The sequence below is a fragment of the Bufo gargarizans genome, chromosome 6 (assembly GCF_014858855.1).
Source record: "Bufo gargarizans isolate SCDJY-AF-19 chromosome 6, ASM1485885v1, whole genome shotgun sequence".
Lineage (NCBI taxonomy): Eukaryota > Metazoa > Chordata > Amphibia > Anura > Bufonidae > Bufo > Bufo gargarizans.
In genome coordinates this window covers 90,178,857-90,199,802 of record NC_058085.1, presented here as the reverse complement: position 1 = coordinate 90,199,802, position 20,946 = coordinate 90,178,857, and the positions used below count along the sequence as shown (strand labels likewise).

At 46.5% G+C, this 20,946-nt stretch overlaps 1 protein-coding gene across 6 annotated transcripts in view; it reads left to right on the top strand.

Annotated features, from left to right (window-relative positions):
• The window catches only part of LOC122942310 (agouti-signaling protein-like), a 285,062-nt gene that overhangs the window by 204,846 nt on the left and 59,270 nt on the right, over positions 1-20,946 (top strand). Inside the window, exon 1 of one of the 6 annotated variants that reach the window (XM_044299848.1) lies at positions 4,915-5,054. The exons of the other annotated variants lie outside the window; for them this stretch is intronic. The gene's annotated coding sequence lies outside the window, so the exon portion shown is untranslated. Of the gene's footprint in view, positions 1-4,914; positions 5,055-20,946 lie in introns of those variants that run through there. 6 annotated transcript variants of the gene reach the window in all.

The following is a 20,946-nucleotide window of genomic DNA, read 5'->3' as shown; positions in this document are numbered from 1 at the left end:
GGAGGGGGAGCCCGAGGAGCAAGAGGATGATGATGAAGATGGCACCAGCCAAGGCACTCAATTGTCTCAATGGGGGGGGGGGGCAAAGCCGGAAAGAAGTGGCTCCTCGGGCACACTGGCCAGAATGGCAACCTGTATGCTGGCTTGCTTACACAGTGATGGGTGTATGGTTGACATCAAGCAGTCTGATGATTACTAGATAGCCATGTTTTTAAACCTTTGCTTCCATGTCAAAATGGGAGAATATTTTTCTCTCGCAGAAAGGGAGGACAAATTACATTACTGTCAGAAAACAAGTGTGTATGCAGCTTGCCGCAGCTTGTATTCTGCTCCCGCCACCAGGAGCAGCAGAAGCCATTTCCTCAACATGATGGAGTAGTTTTACCATGTGCCACGCCCAGTTGAGGCCAGTCAGCAAGCCGACAGCTCCCGCCTCAACGCCCAGGTTCATGCCTACCTAAACTATTGCCAGTCTCTGTCGCATACTCAGTTGCCTGACCCCATGGATTTCTGGGCAAGAAGACTGGAATAGTGGCCCTGTAACGGCACCGTTTCAGCAGACAAGGGGTTAAGATCCGTTTAGGCGATATGCCCCTTTCCAAGAGACAGGCACAGCTACTGCAGAACACCAACCTCCCGAACTGGATACAAAATAGCACTCCAAACTGGAACCTCACAAGTAGCTGTCAGTCAGACGAACAGGAAAAGCGTATCCGTCAGCTTACACTCCTGGCAATCAGTCTCCAACAGCATACAGGGAATCCCCCAATAACGAGACAAGGCTCCGTGTTGAGGGTCAAGCAGTGATCTGAAGTGCTTGCACACCCAGCCTGGTTTTTATTACAGTTTGTTGCAGATACAACATATCCCCACAATGCATCATGGTTTCCTCCCCTCTGTCCCGGAGACGACCAAAGACAATCCAATTATCTCTCAGGACAAAGGGGAGATCGCCAATACACATGTGGAGACAACAGGACAGGAATCACCACCCAAACACACAATGGCACACCCCCACAGCAAACACAGACATTTAACATATCCCCAGATAGCTCAAGTCTGAGTGCATATCATTAGGTGAATGGCACTCAGACCACACGAATACAATAATATTAGCTATCTGGGTGCCCTCACATAACATACAATTTAACCGAACGCATAATAACATAAAATACAATTCTACAGACATATTTAAGCTGTGTGGCCGGTCTGTTTTCTCCTTTAAAGTTACTATGGGCCATAATCCTGAGGCAAGAGGCTTTTAAACAGTCCTCTCCAAAACCCAGTGGCGAGGTTGGTTTCGCCACACATCTCCCCCCCCCCAGGGAAGACTAACCAGATACCTGACCTCACGCCGGTCGGTACCTGAGTTAGTCTGGCAGCCCACCCACAACCCAGTACTGGACCTGCTGAATTTCATAGCCTGTCTCTGTCCAGTAAGTCCACCAAGGTGATGTTGGAAGCTGGTACTCCCGGTCTCTGTGTTGCTCCCTGGCTTGGAGTGGAGGTTGCTTTGTGGGCAGGGATCAGCGGTACTCAGCCCTGGTGCCAGCGCTACCACGGAAGAAGCCTGGTTGGAGCCTGGTTGTTGGAGGGGGAGACCGACTGTCTCTACCCCCTGTGCTGTAAGTGCAGAGACCACGGTCCCATCTGCACTGTTGTGGGGCTTACTGTCTCCCCCTGGTGCGTTAAGCTGCCGCTGGGAAGAGGGAGTAACGAGCTCCTCTCCCATACATACTTCCAGCCGCTGGGGAGTGCGACCGACCGCCTCCGCTCCCAATACAGTGTCCTGCTGCTGGGGAAAGGAGACTGGGCTCTCTATTCCCTGTAGGACACTCTGCCGCTGGGGGACAGGACCGACTGTCTCTGCCCCCTGTAACTCCGCCTGCCGCTGGGGAATGGAGACTCGGCTCCCAATTCCCAAAAAATCATGCTGCTGCTGGGGGGCAGGAACAACTACCTCTGCCCCCTGTAACTCAGCCTGCCGCTGGGGAGGGAGGCCGCTGCTCTCCCCTCCCTGCACTTCACACTGCCTTCCCGGCACATCACTCTGCTGCTGGGGGGCAGGAACAACTACCTCTGCCCCCTGTAACTCAGCCTGCCGCTGGGGAGGGAGGCCGCTGCTCTCCCCTCCCTGCACTTCACACTGCCTTCCCGGCACATCACTCTGCTGCTGGGGGGCAGGAACAACTACCTCTGCCCCCTGTAACTCAGCCTGCCGCTGGGGAGGGAGGCCGCTGCTCTCCTCTCCCTGCACTTCACACTGCCGCTGGGGAATGGATACTGGGCTCCCACTGTCCCGCAACCGTAACCTCCGATGGAGGTCCACCCAACGTGGCAGCTGACCGTCACCTTCTGCCCGGTATAGTAGGGTCGTAGACACTAGATTCCTCACGAACTTCACGTATTTCTCACCTGGATTGGGTCCGAAGAAGTTCAGCCGCAACCACATCATACGGTCAAATTCCTCCACAGAGTATCTGTACTCCACTGCTGGTTCCATCCTGGTGCTTTTAGGGTCACTGTACTGAGACATGCGTTGCCCTTAAGTTGTAAAATCCAAAGAAATGGTGTCTCCTGTAGCTGTCCTTCTGGCTGTAGGAACGATCCCGCTGCTGCCACCAATGTAACGGCACCGTTTCAGCAGACAAGGGGTTAAGATCCGTTTAGGCGATATGCCCCTTTCCAAGAGACAGGCACAGCTACTGCAGAACACCAACCTCCCGAACTGGATACAAAATAGCACTCCAAACTGGAACCTCACAAGTAGCTGTCAGTCAGACGAACAGGAAAAGCGTATCCGTCAGCTTACACTCCTGGCAATCAGTCTCCAACAGCATACAGGGAATCCCCCAATAACGAGACAAGGCTCCGTGTTGAGGGTCAAGCAGTGATCTGAAGTGCTGGCACACCCAGCCTGGTTTTTATTACAGTTTGTTGCAGATACAACATATCCCCACAATGCATCATGGTTTCCTCCCCTCTGTCCCGGAGACGACCAAAGACAATCCAATTATCTCTCAGGACAAAGGGGAGATCGCCAATACACATGTGGAGACAACAGGACAGGAATCACCACCCAAACACACAATGGCACACCCCCACAGCAAACACAGACATTTAACATATCCCCAGATAGCTCAAGTCTGAGTGCATATCATTAGGTGAATGGCACTCAGACCACACGAATACAATAATATTAGCTATCTGGGTGCCCTCACATAACATACAATTTAACCGAACGCATAATAACATAAAATACAATTCTACAGACATATTTAAGCTGTGTGGCCGGTCTGTTTTCTCCTTTAAAGTTACTATGGGCCATAATCCTGAGGCAAGAGGCTTTTAAACAGTCCTCTCCAAAACCCAGTGGCGAGGTTGGTTTCGCCACAGGCCCAAACTGGCACAGCATGCTCTCTGTCCTCTTTCTTGCCCTGCCACCAGTGTCATCTCAGAGAGGGTTTCAGTGCCATGGGTGCATAGTGACATCCAAACAGACCAAGTTGTTCTCCACCAGTGTCCAAAACATCCTTTTTGTCAACATGAACCAAGCCTGGATTCAAGAGGATTTTCATACTCTTCCAGCTGATTCCTAGGTATAGACCTCTCCCACCTCTCCCACCTCATCTTGCTGGTCTTGCTGATCGCTATGCTTGGCACATCACAGTGTTCGGCTGAATACTGTGTATGCTCGAACGCAATTGAATACAATAACCTGAGCATTAAGCCAGGCATCCCCTGCTCTGGATAAGAGAGAGTGTCTGGTTCACAGAAAAAGGTTAGAAACTGATGGAAACTGTTCATGGGTAGTGTTGATCGCGAATATTCTAATCACAAATTTTTATCTCAAATTTTCCATGCAAATGATGTTTCAGCTGAAAAACAAGCAGATTCAGCAAATTTGCATATGCCCATGATTATGCAAATGAATTTACATGACAAAACTGTATTATGTTAGGACAATCAGATTATTTTTGTCACCCTAATGATAATGATCTAGGTCGCAGGTCCACCCAAGCCATCCAACAGTTATGAAGCAACTTTGAGGCTTACTGGCTCTCAGTCAGATAAGAGCTGTTTTTTAATGTCTTATAGTGCACAAGGCTGCCATTTTAAGGTATGCTGTCTTTATCTGTCTCATGGATAGATTGTTAGATTGCACATAGCTGGCTCTTAGCATATAGCCTTTGTGTGGTTGTTTATTGTATGTCATAGGTAATGGGAGTCCAAGATGCATCCAGACATCCTTCCCATGCTGTTCTCAAGCCATTTTGGTGGGGTTTCCATCAGTTTCTAACCTTTTTCTGTAAACCAGATCCCCTTTCCTCTTCACAGCAGGGGATGCCTGGTTTAATGCTTGGGCATTTATTTCCATTGTGCTCAATAGAGCACCCGATGTGTTTTGGCCAGAGCACCCGAACACTTTGGTGCTTGATCAACACTAGTGACCACCCTATATGGAGGTAGAAAAGCTGCCTTTGTTCAGGGCAGTCTGGATCAGGCGCTTGATGTGGACTACCCGGAAGAATCCAGTCCAGAATTCTGCTCACCCTGTCCCCAGTCGAGGAGGATTCAAAGGAGACTGAGACACCAGATGAAAAAATTGCCATAATGGAGCCTGAGCCTGAAAGTCGAGAGCCAAGGGTCGAGGAGGATGCTTCCATAGTACACATTTGTCCCAGACTGGATGCTAGATTCCCAATGATGCTAACCTATAATAGAATAGGGAATTATACTGAGGTCCCCAGAGTGATACACCCAAATTTCAATAACATGTGGCAGGATTTCTACCCTATGCCTATGTGGCCTGGAAATGGTGTGTGTGTGTGTGTGTGTGTGTGTGTGTGACTGATTTAGGTGTTACTCAGGGTGCTTTAACACATGGTTTCATTTCAGATGGTGAGTCTTCCCTTTCTGCTCGGACACCAGCTATGACTCACCAGGGGGAGAGTGTAACCTTTTCAGAGAAAGCAGTGGGTCTAGTGGATGCTGCGACTGGCAATTATATGCAAGGACTCACAGTAGAAGGCATTAGTGCTGATTCTTCTGAGGTGAAGTGAACTACAAATTGTTGTTACAATGAATTATGAATGAAGATGGCAGCAATATGAAGTTTTATTCGTATTATCAGACCCAGATACAGCAAGGTTATAGCTCTTAAGATGAATAAACCTACTTTATACCCAGAATGATGTTACCTCAGTTCATCCATATCAGTTCATGCCTCTCAGTTCATTCTCATAAATGTATTCCCCATTACTAGAGATGAGCGAATCGAAGTTGACGAAGTGGAATTCAATCCAAATTTCAGGAAAAACTCGATTCGCACCGAATTTAAATTTCCTCACTCTTCGTGGTAACGAATTGCATTTTTTCCTAAATGGCTGCTGCACATGTTAGGACATGGAGCAAGGAACTCTGGGAACGAGGGATCACCCACGATGGCATGCATGCAGCCAATCAACAGCCAGCCAGCCTGTGATGTCACAGCCCTATGAATAGCCTCAACCATCTTGGATTCAGCCATTTTCCTGTGTACTTAGTGCAGGCAGAGACGTCAGCAGGCGCTAGGGAAAGTGGTAGAAAAGACTTTAAAACTTTTATTCTGCTGCATGGAAGTTCAGTGAAAGTATAAGGAGGAATCATTCCACAGTATTTAAGTAGAACAGGGTTCAGTAGGGGAGTTTACAGCCTGGGTAATAGGAACAATCCTATTAGACCTTGTGGCACTGACTGGGGATCCAAATTGCCATTATACAGCTCTGTAATTCCAACAAACCTTTGTTCTTATTAGGGTGCAAGTGCTGTTTGATACAGCCATTAGCAGGGTTTATTTCAAGGAAATATTTCTATGTCTTATTTGCTCTTGTGCGGTGCAGTTATATGTGCTAAAGCATTTTTTTGGCTTGTATTAGTGGAAAAAAAGGGCTTATTAGCTGTTTTGTGGTAAAGTGAGAATATTACAGCCCTTTTTGGCGTGTATTAGTGGCAAAAAATATATATAATTTGCCGTTTAGCTGTGCAGTTTTATGTTCTAAAGCCCTTTTATGTGTGTATTAGTGGCAAAAACATATATTATTTGCAGTTCAGCGGTGCAGTTATATGTTGTAAAGCCTTTTTTGGTGTGCATTAGTGGCAAAAAAATATATATTATTTGTCGTTCAGCGGTGCAGTTATATATTCCAAAGCCTTTTGTGGCGTGTATTATTGGAAAAAACGGCTTATTAGTCGTTGTGTGGTGAAGTGAGAAAATTACAGAGATTTTTGGGATGTTTTAATTTCCTTTTTATTTATTTCTTTCTTTGATTTAACAGTATGTCAGACAGAGAAGTGCCAGGCCCTGCACAGGGGAGTGGCAGAGGCCTAAATGTTTCTGGCGCAGGCAGAGGTCGCAGCAGAGTAAGGGGACGTAGCAGCAGGAGTTGCAGCGAGAGGCCTGAGCTCCCGGTGTCATCTAGCGGTCGTGTCTTGATCAGCAACCCGGCAGTTCTTGAATGGTTGACTCGGTCATCCACTTTGTCCCAAATTACATCAGACATCCCCAGCCAAGAGTCGGTGGGTTCGTCAGATACAACCCTTAGTTGGAATGGACTGGGAGCAGGCCCTATGCCCTCACCTGTCCTCAACCTGCCTCTGTCCTTTTCTGTTCCCTCTGCCAGAGAAGTATTATATGCTGTGGGCTCAGCTCCACTATACAACGAGGATGAGCGAGGACAGTCAGCAGCTACTGGCCAGCCAATATGTGAAGGAGACACTCGCCGCTTTCTCCGGTAGGCGGGCAAGTAGTGATGAGGAGAGTGGCGTGGGAGCTGGGGTTGCAAGCGGTCAGGTTCCGGACCCAGAGAACGTTGAGTAGGACATCAGTGATGTGCAGCCAGTACTCGATGATGATGATGTAGCTGATTGCACTTGGGAGCCGGGTGAATTAGGGGCTTCATCATCATCGGGAGAAGAGGGGAAGAGGGTGGTAGCTTGCCTGTGAGGCAGCGGCAGAGCCAGCAAGTCGCTAGTATGGCCGGCAGGCAGCAGGGTGGCAGTAGTGGAAGCTCGGGAGCCAAACGTGCCTGGGGTACACCACCCACTTCGCAGGAGCCTACCTGTCCGGAAAGTAGTGGTGCAGGGGTTAACAAGCAGCGGCGGTAACTGTCAGTCAGTGCGGAGTGTTGGGGGTAAAATCTCCTACATGGCAGTATGGCAGTTTTTTGTTAGGCTGCCGGAGAAGGCGAACATGGCCATTTGTAGAATCTGTGGGCAGAAGGTGAAGCGTGACCAGGGTGCCAATGTTGGCACCACGGCCCTGCGTCAACATATGCAGCATCACCATACAGTGGCCTGGGAGAACCGTGGCACTGATGTTATGGTCCAGCCTGCTACAGCAACTGCTGCATCACCCAGTGGCACTAACCCGATTTCAGGTAGTCAAGGCTCCACCACCTCAGCCGAAGGGAGCTGTATAACTTTCCCATCATCTGCTGGTCCTGATGCTCCTGCTCCTCCTCCAACTCATCATCAGTCATTCCGTCAGCAATCGATCACCGAAGCGATTGCCAAGAAACAATAGTATGCGTGCACTCTTCCAACTGCGCAGAAGCTGAATTTGCTCCTGGCCAAGTTGCTGGTGCTAAAGTCCCTCCCTTTCCAAGTGCTGGACTCTGCACCTTTCAAAGAACTGATGGCTTGTGGCGAGCTGAGGTAAAGAGTCCCAAGCCGTTATTTCTTTGCCAAAAGGCAGTGCCAGACCTGCACACGTATGTAGAACAGAAGGTTCTTTACGGCCCACTGGGTGAATGTAGTTCCTGCACAGCCACTCCAGCAACTTGGCCAGGTGACGCCGCTTCTGCCTCCGCTTTCTCACGCCGTTGGTCCTGCAATAATGTCCTCCTCTGCCTACTCATCCTCCACCATGTCCTCAGCCTCCACTGCAGGGACAATTCACAGTGCCCTTCCAGCATACCACATGTGCAGGACATGGCGGTGTCACCCTGTTCTGCACCTTGTTTGCCTCGGGAGGAACTGCTCCGTGTCCTTCAGCAAGAAATCTAATCCTAACTTTCTCCACAACAACTCAAAATCATAACCATGGTGACCGACAATGGGAAGAACATGCTGTCGGTGCTGCGGCAAGGAGGGTTGGGCCATGCGCCGTGCATGGCACACATGTTTAATCTGGTTGTCAAGTGGTTCCTGAAGTCTTCCATTCATCTGCAAGACATCCTAAAAATTTATACTAGATTAATAGTGGCTCTCCCAAATTATTCCCTTGGGATGGTGCTCTTGTCGGAAGTGGTTCACCAGCCCACTGGTAGGTATGTAAATGATAAAAGTAAGCAAAGTCGACAGGCACTCTATATCTGGTTTAAGAGGATGTTTATTGATTAATGTTGTACAAGATTTTTATTATTAAAAATATTGATATTTATTTTGAAAAAATATTGAAAAAAATGTTGAAAAGAATATAAAAAATATATTTTGGAAATAATATAATATAAAAATGTTGGAATTCCTTATTTGTAATGATAGGGGAAGGGTAGTGTGATCTGGGTACCACGGTGTGACCTGAAAAATATCCCGATGGGGGAGGGGTTAGTGTGGACACCTAGGTGGAGGAGGACTCAATGGTGGAACAAAAGTTCGAATAAGTGTAGAACAAAAAAATATTATAAATTCATACAAAGTTTATAATAAAAATAATTGATTTGCAAATTGGTCTAGTGCAACGTGAAGAAATATTCGGTATGAGAATATTTGATATGAAAGTAATGTAAAAGGATCCGATGATATTCAAAAATGTCTCCAAGATATATCCAAAAGTTAAGAATAAAATGCAGGTATATGTAATATATATATATTGGGTTTTAATGGATAAAAAATAGATAAAAATTAGGAAAAAAAATAAAATAAAAATAAAAGTAAAAATGAAGGTAAAAAATGAGAGTACAATAAAAATAAGATGGCTGAGAAATAGTCTCTGCAGGTATATCCACATGCGATGATATGGGTGGAACTTGTCTTTAGTTCAAGCCAAGAGATGGAAATGTCATATGTGCTTACAGTTAGTTGCTGGTGGCGTCCCACACAGTAATTGTACTCACCCTTTGGTTTGAGTTAGGTACCTGTTCGGTAGAGCTCTAGCTGGTGCGCAATATGTGTTTCACGTCTTCTTGCGGTGAATCGGCATCTGAATAGGCAGTAGTTGATGCGCTGATAGTTTATCCGTGCACGTGGTGTGTTGCGCGCCTTTTTTCACTGAGTCGGCGTCTCATGTGCTTAGTCACGTGGTTGTTAGCTGTTCAGTGAATGACTTTTTCTTTCTATAAGTCGCAAAGATGTTCCAATAGAATTCCAATAAAGATTCTTATGAAGTTCCGATCTTTCTCAAGAAATTCTTAGTTGAGGCGTGGGTTTTGGTGGGTAGTCGCAAAATTATATATGCGAGGTTTGCCAATTGCCATACGCGTTTCGAGGTGTTCCTACCTCTTCATCAGTGGCCATATTGGATTTATTAAACTGCCCACTTTTTATACCCACTTTTTCTGTTGTCCCACCAAAAACCCGGCCTGGATATTGCTAATTGGAGTTGGGTGTTACCAATTATCATGTTTTTAGAGAAGGAAGGTTAATTAAGTGATGGTTTTTTTCTTTGTGTTTTAAATGTAAATGTGTTTCGATCTTATTTGATGGTATTCCTTTATCTATATTTTCTTCTTAAGGTATTGTATTTAGTTTTTTCTCGTTTTGTTGTCAGAGATAAACTATTTATACCTTTGTGAACTGAATGGCATAAAAAACGCAGGTGCGTTTTCGATGCGTTTTTCTGGGGGTATATGCGTTTTTAGTCAGATTATATTTTTTTGACTATTTTTTATACATAGTGTTTTTGTTTGTTTCTTGGGGTATTAGAATTCAAGATATTGATAATTGTCCTGGTTTTTTGTGTTCAGTGTACCTCTTTGTTTTATGTTATCTATAGAGTTGAGCGAACACCTGGATGTTCGGGTTCGAGAAGTTCGGCCGAACATCCCGGAAATGTTCGGGTTCGGGATCCGAACCCGATCCGAACTTCGTCCCGAACCCGAACCCCATTGAAGTCAATGGGGACCCGAACTTTTCGGCACTAAAAAGGCTGTAAAACAGCCCAGGAAAGAGCTAGAGGGCTGCAAAAGGCAGCAACATGTAGGTAAATCCCCTGCAAACAAATGTGGATAGGGAAATGAATTAAAATAAAAATTAAATAAATAAAAATTAACCAAAATCAATTGGAGAGAGGTTCCATAGCAGAGAATCTGGCTTCCCGTCACCCACCACTGGAACAGTCCATTCTCAGATATTTAGGCCCCGGCACCCAGGCAGAGGAGAGAGGTCCCGTAACAGAGAATCTGTCTTCATGTCAGCAGAGAATTAGTCTGCATGTCATAGCAGAGAATGAGGCTTCACGTCAGCCACCACTGCAACAGTCCATTGGCATATATTTAGGCCCAGCACACACACAGGCAGAGGAGAGAGGTCCCGTAACAGAGAATCTGGCTTCATGTCAGCAGAGAATCAGTCTGCATGTCATAGCAGAGAATCAGGCTTCACGTCAGCCACCACTGCAACAGTCCATTGTCATAAATTTAGGCCCAGCACCCAGGCAGAGGAGAGAGGTCCCGTAACAGAGAATCTGGCTTCATGTCAGCAGAGAATCAGTCTTCATATCATAGCAGAGAATCAGGCTTCACGTCACCCACCACTGTAAGAGTCAATTTTCATAAATTTAGGCCCAGAACCCAGGCAGAGGAGAAAGGTCCCATAACAGACAATCTGGCTTCATGTCAGCAGAGAATCAGTCTTCATATCATAGCAGAGAATCAGGCTTCACGTCACCCACCACTGTAAGAGTCAATTTTCATAAATTTAGGCCCAGAACCCAGGCAGAGGAGAAAGGTCCCGTAACAGACAATCTGGCTTCATGTCAGCAGAGAATCAGTCTTCATATCATAGCAGAGAATCAGGCTTTACGTCACCCACCACTGTAAGAGTCAATTTTCATAAATTTAGGCCCAGAACCCAGGCAGAGGAGAAAGGTCCCGTAACAGACAATCTGGCTTCATGTCAGCAGAGAATCAGTCTTCATATCATAGCAGAGAATCAGGCTTCACGTCACCCACCACTGTAAGAGTCAATTTTCATAAATTTAGGCCCAGAACCCAGGCAGAGGAGAAAGGTCCCGTAACAGACAATCTGGCTTCATGTCAGCAGAGAATCAGTCTTCATATCATAGCAGAGAATCAGGCTTCACGTCACCCACCACTGTAAGAGTCAATTTTCATAAATTTAGGCCCAGAACCCAGGCAGAGGAGAAAGGTCCCGTAACAGACAATCTGGCTTCATGTCAGCAGAGAATCAGTCTTCATATCATAGCAGAGAATCAGGCTTCACGTCACCCACCACTGTAAGAGTCAATTTTCATAAATTTAGGCCCAGAACCCAGGCAGAGGAGAAAGGTCCCGTAACAGACAATCTGGCTTCATGTCAGCAGAGAATCAGTCTTCATATCATAGCAGAGAATCAGGCTTCACGTCACCCACCACTGTAAGAGTCAATTTTCATAAATTTAGGCCCAGAACCCAGGCAGAGGAGAAAGGTCCCGTAACAGACAATCTGGCTTCATGTCAGCAGAGAATCAGTCTTCATATCATAGCAGAGAATCAGGCTTCACGTCACCCACCACTGTAAGAGTCAATTTTCATAAATTTAGGCCCAGAACCCAGGTAGAGGAGAAAGGTCCCGTAACAGACAATCTGGCTTCATGACAGCAGAGAATCAGTCTGCATGTCATAGCAGAGAATCAGGCTTCACGTCAGCCACCACTGCAACAGTCCATTGTCATAAATTTAGGCCCAGCACCCAGGCAGAGGAGAGAGGTCCCGTAACAGACAATCTGGCTTCATGTCAGCAGAGAATTAGTCTGCATGTCATAGCAGAGAATCAGGCTTCATGTCAGCCACCACTGCAACAGTCCATTGGCATATATTTAGGCCTAGCACACAGGCAGAGGAGAGGTTCATTCAACTTTGGGTAGCATCGCAATATAATGGTAAAATGAAAATAAAAATAGGATTGAATGAGGAAGTGCCCTGGAGTCCAATAATATATGGTTATGGGGAGGTAGTTAATGTCTAATCTGGACAAGGGACGGACAGGTCCTGTGGGATCCATGCCTGGTTCATTTTTATGAACGTCAGCTTGTCCACATTGGCTGTAGACAGGCGGCTGCGTTTGTCTGTAATGACGCCCCCTGCCGTGCTGAATACACGTTCAGACAAAACGCTGGCTGCCGGGCAGGCCAGCACCTCCAAGGCATAAAAGGCTAGCTCTGGCCACGTGGACAATTTAGAGACCCAGAAGTTGAATGGGGCCGAACCATCAGTCAGTACGTGGAGGGGTGTGCACACGTACTGTTCCACCATGTTAGTGAAATGTTGCCTCCTGCTAACACGTTGCGTATCAGGTGGTGGTGCAGTTAGCTGTGGCGTGTTGACAAAAGTTTTCCACATCTCTGCCATGCTAACCCTGCCCTCAGAGGAGCTGGCCGTGACACAGCTGCCTTGGCGACCTCTTGCTCCTCCTCTGCCTTGGCCTTGGGCTTCCACTTGTTCCCCTGTGACATTTGGGAATGCTCTCAGTAGCGCGTCTACCAACGTGCGCTTGTACTCGCGCATCTTCCTATCACGCTCCAGTGCAGGAAGTAAGGTGGGCACATTGTCTTTGTAGCGTGGATCCAGCAGGGTGGCAACCCAGTAGTCCGCACAGGTTAAAATGTGGGCAACTCTGCTGTCGTTGCGCAGGCACTGCAGCATGTAGTCGCTCATGTGTGCCAGGCTGCCCAGGGGTAAGGACAAGCTGTCCTCTGTGGGAGGCGTATCGTCATCGTCCTGCCTTTCCCCCCAGCCACGCACCAGTGATGGACCCGAGCTGCGTTGGGTGCCACCCCGCTGTGACCATGCTTCATCCTCATCCTCCTCCACCTCCTCCTCATCCTCGTCCTCCTCGTCCTCCAGTAGTGGGCCCTGGCTGGCCACATTTGTACCTGGCCTCTGCTGTTGCAAAAAACCTCCCTCTGAGTCACTTCGAAGAGACTGGCCTGAAAGTGCTAAAAATGACCCCTCTTCCTCATCCTCCTCCTCCTCCTCCTGGGCCACCTCCTGTTCCATCATCGCCCTAAGTGTTTTCTCAAGGAGACATAGAAGTGGTATTGTAACGCTGATAACGGTGTCATCGCCACTGGCCATGTTGGTGGAGTACTCGAAACAGCGCAACAGGGCACACAGGTCTCGCATGGAGGCCCAGTCATTGGTGGTGAAGTGGTGCTGTTCTGTAGTGCGACTGACCCGTGCGTGCTGCAGCTGAAACTCCACTATGGCCTGCTGCTGCTCGCACAGTCTGTCCAGCATGTGCAAGGTGGAGTTCCACCTGGTGGGCACGTCGCATATGAGGCGGTGAGCGGGAAGGCCGAAGTTACGCTGTAGCGCAGACAGGCGAGCAGCGGCAGGATGTGAACGCCGGAAGCGCGAACAGACGGCCCGCACTTTATGCAGCAGCTCTGACATGTCGGGGTAGTTGTGAATGAACTTCTGCACCACCAAATTCAGCACATGCGCCAAGCAAGGGATGTGCGTCAAATTGGCTAGTCCCAGAGCTGCAACGAGATTTCGCCCATTATCACACACCACCAGGCCGGGCTTGAGGCTCACCGGCAGCAACCACTCGTCGGTCTGTTGTTCAATACCCCGCCACAACTCCTGTGCGGTGTGGGGCCTGTCCCCCAAACATATGAGTTTCAGAATGGCCTGCTGACGTTTACCCCGGGCTGTGCTGAAGTTGGTGGTGAAGGTGTGTGGCTGACTGGATGAGCAGGTGGAAGAAGAGGAGGAGGAAGCCGAGAAGGAGGAGGTGGCAACAGGAGGCAAAGAATGTTGCCCTGCGATCCTTGGCGGCGGCAGGACGTGCGCCAAACAGCTCTCCGCCTGGGGCCCAGCTGCCACTACATTTACCCAGTGTGCAGTTAGGGAGATATAGCGTCCCTGGCCGTGCTTACTGGTCCACGTATCTGTGGTTAGGTGGACCTTGCTACAGATGGCGTTGCGCAGTGCACACTTGATTTTATCGGATACTTGGTTGTGCAGGGAAGGCACGGCTCTCTTGGAGAAGTAGTGCCGGCTGGGAACAACATACTGTGGGACAGCAAGCGACATGAGCTGTTTGAAGCTGTCTGTGTCCACCAGCCTAAATGACAGCATTTCATAGGCCAGTAGTTTAGAAATGCTGGCATTCAGGGCCAGGGATCGAGGGTGGCTAGGTGGGAATTTACGCTTTCTATCAAATGTTTGTGAGATGGAGAGCTGAACGCTGGCGTGTGACATGGTTGAGACGCTTGGTGACGGAGGTGGTGGTGGTGGTGTTGGTGGTACATCCCCTGTTTGCTGGGCGGCAGGTGCCAACGTTCCTCCAGAGGCGGAGGAAGAGGCCGGCCGAGGCGGCAGCAGCAGAATAGGCCGAGGCGGCAGCAGCAGAAGAGGTAGCAGGGGGAGCCTGAGTGACTTCCTTGGTTTTAAGGTGTTTACTCCACTGCAGTTCATGCTTTGCATGCAGGTGCCTGGTCATGCAGGTTGTGCTCAGGTTCAGAACGTTAATGCCTCGCTTCAGGCTCTGATGGCACAGCGTGCAAACCACTCGGGTCTTGTCGTCAGCACATTGTTTGAAGAAGTGCCATGCCAGGGAACTCCTTGAAGCTGCCTTTGGGGTGCTCGGTCCCAGATGGCGGCGGTCAGTAGCAGGCGGAGTCTCTTGGCGGCGGGTGTTCTGCTTTTGCCCACTGCTCCCTCTTTTGCTACGCTGTTGGCTCGGTCTCACCACTGCCTCTTCCTCCGAACTGTGAAAGTCAGTGGCACGACCTTCATTCCATGTGGGGTCTAGGACCTCATCGTCCCCTGCATCGTCTTCCACCCAGTCTTGATCCCTGACCTCCTGTTCAGTCTGCACACTGCAGAAAGACGCAGCAGTTGGCACCTGTGTTTCGTCATCATCAGAGACATGCTGAGGTGGTATTCCCATGTCCTCATCATCAGGAAACATAAGTGGTTGTGCGTCAGTGCATTCTATGTCTTTCACCGCTGGGGAAGGGCTAGGTGGATGCCCTTGGGAAACCCTGCCAGCGGAGTCTTCAAACAGCATAAGAGACTGCTGCATAACTTGAGGCTGAGACAGTTTCCCTGGTATGCATGGGGGTGATGTGACAGACTGATGGGGTTGGTTTTCAGGCGCCATCTGTGCGCTTTCTGCAGAAGACTGGGTGGGAGATAATGTGAACGTGCTGGATCCACTGTCGGCCACCCAATTGACTAATGCCTGTACCTGCTCAGGCCTTACCATCCTTAGAACGGCATTGGGCCCCACCATATATCGCTGTAAATTCTGGCGGCTACTGGGACCTGAGGTAGTTGGTACACTAGGACGTGTGGATGTGGCAGAACGGCCACGTCCTCTCCCAGCACCAGAGGGTCCACTAACACCACCACGACCATGTCCACGTCCGCGTCCCTTACTAGATGTTTTTCTCATTGTTATGGTTCACCACAACAACAAATATATTATTTGGCCCAATGTATTGTATTCAAATTCAGCGGGATATAAATTTGAGGCCTAGTATTTAGGCGCTGGGTGACCGGTATGGATTTAGTGACAGAATTAGACTTGGAAATGCACAGAAGCGTGTGTGTGAAGTTATTCTGAATGACCCTATGTGCACCTTCAATATTATATACCCTTTTAGGGATAGATTTCAAATAGCTCTGATATAGCAGAAACCACTAAATTATGAAATTGCTAAATTGGGAATTGTACTTCAACCCAGAACAAAAAATGTGCTTTGACGGACACTAAATATCTTGCCCAGCAACAACAGTACAGCGGTGGGTAACGAGAGATTTAGAGGGATTTAAATTTGAGGCCTAGTATTTAGGCGCTGGGTCACCGGTATGGATTTAGTGACAGAATTAGACTTGGAAATGCACAGAAGCGTGTGTGTGAAGTTATTCTGAATGACCCAATGTGCACCTTCAATATTATATACCCTTTTAGGGATAGATTTCAAATAGCTCTGATATAGCAGAAACCACTAAATTATGAAATTGCTAAATTGGGAATTGTACTTCAACCCAGAACAAAAAATGTGCTTTGACGGACACTAAATATCTTGCCCAGCAACAACAGTACAGCGGGTAACGAGAGATTTAGAGGGATTTAAATTTGAGGCCTAGTATTTAGGCGCTGGGTGACAGGTATGGGTTTAGTGACAGAATTAGACTTGGAAATGCACAGAAGCGTGTGTGTGAAGTTATTCTGAATGACCCAATGTGCACCTTCAATATTATATACCCTTTTAGGGATAGATTTCAAATAGCTCTGATATAGCAGAAACCACTAAATTATGAAATTGCTAAATTGGGAATTGTACTTCAACCCAGAACAAAAAATGTGCTTTGACGGACACTAAATATCTTGCCCAGCAACAACAGTACAGCGGTGGGTAACGAGAGATTTAGAGGGATTTAAATTTGAGGCCTAGTATTTAGGCGCTGGGTCACCGGTATGGATTTAGTGACAGAATTAGACTTGGAAATGCACAGAAGCGTGTGTGTGAAGTTATTCTGAATGACCCAATGTGCACCTTCAATATTATATACCCTTTTAGGGATAGATTTCAAATAGCTCTGATATAGCAGAAACCACTAAATTATGAAATTGCTAAATTGGGAATTGTACTTCAACCCAGAACAAAAAATGTGCTTTGACGGACACTAAATATCTTGCCCAGCAACAACAGTACAGCGGTAACGAGAGATTTAGAGGGATTTAAATTTGAGGCCTAGTATTTAGGCGCTGGGTGACAGGTATGGGTTTAGTGACAGAATTAGACTTGGAAATGCACAGAAGCGTGTGTGTGAAGTTATTCTGAATGACCCAATGTGCACCTTCAATATTATATACCCTTTTAGGGATAGATTTCAAATAGCTCTGATATAGCAGAAACCACTAAATTATGAAATTGCTAAATTGGGAATTGTACTTCAACCCAGAACAAAAAATGTGCTTTGACGGACACTAAATATCTTGCCCAGCAACAACAGTACAGCGGTAACGAGAGATTTAGAGGGATTTAAATTTGAGGCCTAGTATTTAGGCGCTGGGTGACAGGTATGGGTTTAGTGACAGAATTAGACTTGGAAATACACAGTAGCGGGTGTGTGTGAAGTTATTCTGAATGACCCAATGTGCACCTTCAATATTATATACCCTTTTTGGGATAGATTTCAAATAGCTCTGATATAGCAGGAACCACTAAATTATGAAATTGCTAAATTGGGAATTGTACTTCAACCCAGAACAAAAAATGTGCTTTGACGGACACTAAATATCTTGCCCAGCAACAACAGTACAGCGGTAACGAGAGATTTAGCGGGATATAAATTTGAGGCCTAGTATTTAGGCGCTGGGTCACCGGTATGGATTTAGTGACAGAATTAGACTTGGAAATGCACAGAAGCGTGTGTGTGAAGTTATTCTGAATGACCCTATGTGCACCTTCAATATTATATACCCTTTTAGGGATAGATTTCAAATAGCTCTGATATAGCAGAAACCACTAAATTATGAAATTGCTAAATTGGGAATTGTACTTCAACCCAGAACAAAAAATGTGCTTTGACGGACACTAAATATCTTGCCCAGCAACAACAGTACAGCGGTGGGTAACGAGAGATTTAGAGGGATTTAAATTTGAGGCCTAGTATTTAGGCGCTGGGTCACCGGTATGGATTTAGTGACAGAATTAGACTTGGAAATGCACAGAAGCGTGTGTGTGAAGTTATTCTGAATGACCCTATGTGCACCTTCAATATTATATACCCTTTTAGGGATAGATTTCAAATAGCTCTGATATAGCAGAAACCACTAAATTATGAAATTGCTAAATTGGGAATTGTACTTCAACCCAGAACAAAAAATGTGCTTTGACGGACACTAAATATCTTGCCCAGCAACAACAGTACAGCGGTGGGTAACGAGAGATTTAGAGGGATTTAAATTTGAGGCCTAGTATTTAGGCGCTGGGTCACCGGTATGGATTTAGTGACAGAATTAGACTTGGAAATGCACAGAAGCGTGTGTGTGAAGTTATTCTGAATGACCCAATGTGCACCTTCAATATTATATACCCTTTTAGGGATAGATTTCAAATAGCTCTGATATAGCAGAAACCACTAAATTATGAAATTGCTAAATTGGGAATTGTACTTCAACCCAGAACAAAAAATGTGCTTTGACGGACACTAAATATCTTGCCCAGCAACAACAGTACAGCGGTAACGAGAGATTTAGAGGGATTTAAATTTGAGGCCTAGTATTTAGGCGCTGGGTGACAGGTATGGGTTTAGTGACAGAATTAGACTTGGAAATACACAGTAGCGGGTGTGTGTGAAGTTATTCTGAATGACCCTATGTGCACCTTCAATATTATATACCCTTTTAGGGATAGATTTCAAATAGCTCTGATATAGCAGGAACCACTAAATTATCAAATTGCTAAATTGGGAATTGTACTTCAACCCAGAACAAAAAATGTGCTTTGACGGACACTAAATATCTTGCCCAGCAACAACAGTACAGCGGTGGGTAACGAGAGATTTAGAGGGATTTAAATTTGAGGCCTAGTATTTAGGCGCTGGGTGACAGGTATGGGTTTAGTGACAGAATTAGACTTGGAAATACACAGTAGCGGGTGTGTGTGAAGTTATTCTGAATGACCCAATGTGCACCTTCAATATTATATACCCTTTTTGGGATAGATTTCAAATAGCTCTGATATAGCAGGAACCACTAAATTATGAAATTGCTAAATTGGGAATTGTATTTCAACCCAGAACAAGAAATGTGCTTGAACGGACACTAAATAACTCGCCCAGCTACAGCACTAGGGACAGATTTAGCTGGATATAAATTTGAGGCCTAGTATTTAGGCGCTGGGTGACCGGTATGGATTTAGTGACAGAATTAGACTGGGATATGGCCAAAAAATAAACAGACTATTGCTGGTTAAATGCACTTGGTGTGACAGCTTCACCCTGATGTAGGCTTTAGCCAAAAAACAACCACACCATTGAGGGTTAAATGCACTTGGTGACAGGCGCAGCTTGCCCCTGATTTTGTATATGGCCAAAAAATGAACAGACTATTGCTGGTTAAATGCACTTGGTGTGACAGCTTCACCCTGATGTAGGCTTTAGCCAAAAAACAACCACACCATTGAGGGTTAAATGCACTTGGTGACAGGCGCAGCTTGCCCCTGATTTTGTATATGGCCAAAAAATGAACAGACTATTGCTAGTTAAATGCACTTGGTGTCACAGCTTCACCCTGATGTAGGCTTTAGCCAAAAAACAACCACACCATTGAGGGTTAAATGCACTTGGTGACAGGCGCAGCTTGCCCCTGATTTTGTATATGGCCAAAAAATGAACAGACTATTGCTGGTTAAATGCACTTGGTGTGACAGCTTCACCCTGATGTAGGCTTTAGCCAAAAAACAACCACACCATTGAGGGTTAAATGCACTTGGTCGCAGCTTGTGCTGGCGCACCACAAGACACAAAATGGCCGCCGATCACCCCAGAAAAATGAGACTGACAAACGGTCTGTGCAGCCTAAAAACAGTGAGCAATTGAGGATCAGCAGCTCAATGATCCACAGCTGCAGATCGATCAGTTAATCAAGTCCTTTGGAGGAGTTAATCTGCCTAATCTCGCCCTACTGTCGCAGCCGCAACCTCTCCCTACGCTAATCAGAGCAGAGTGACGGGCGGCGCTATGTGACTCCAGCTTAAATAGAGGCTGGGTCACATGGTGCTCTGGCCAATCACAGCCATGCCAATAGTAGGCATGGCTGTGATGGCCTCTTGGGGCAAGTAGTATGACGCTTGTTGATTGGCTGCTTTGCAGCCTTTCAAAAAGCGCCAAGAAAGCGTCACAAAAGCGCCAAGAAAGCGACGAACACCGAACCCGAACCCGGACTTTTACGAAAATGTCCGGGTTCGGGTCCGTGTCACGGACACCCCAAAATTCGGTACGAACCCGAACTATACAGTTCGAGTTCGCTCATCCCTAGTTATCTATGTGAATCTTGTTGGGCTGAATCTGGATGTTTTTCTCTTTTTTCATTTCTTTTGGGTCTGTTTCCTACTACGTTGATGTAGTGTGATGTTTGTTGATTCTTAGGGGAAGTTGTGTTTATTTCACACAAAAAACGCATATGCGGTTTCGGTGCGTTTTTTTGGGGGGGGTATGTGCGTTTTGTTATTTATTTGTTCATTAGTGTTGTATGTAGTTCATATCGGTTTTCTGAAGTAAGAGAGCTTGAGGGTTTTCATTATAAATAGAGTTTTTTCGTAATTGGGACGTTCTCAGTTGTTTTCTCGGTTAATTGAGTTTCATTGTGTTGTATGTCATGGAAGTTGTTGTTTTGTTTGTTCCATGGAGTCATCAGGGAATTATAGATATTCTGTAAGTTTAGGGGGTAGTATGTGGTCGTGGGCAGATCGCCTATATTAAGGGACGGATGGGGTGCTGGTACACAGCCGGACTCTCGTCCGTCCGTCAAAGTGGGCGGTAGCCCAGATTTATAGGAACCCAAATAATTCCAATTCTGCGTTCAACCCATCTGGAATTATAGTTTCAAAGTCATATATTCTTCGGGATTCCTGTCTTGACATTTTGGATATATGGTCACCCCCTCTCCAACTTATTTCAACTTTTTCAAAAGCAGCAAATCTCATTTGGCTGGCATCTTTGTTGTGATAGATTTTATAATGATTTGATAGTGTATGTTTTTCATAACCGTTTTTGATGTTAT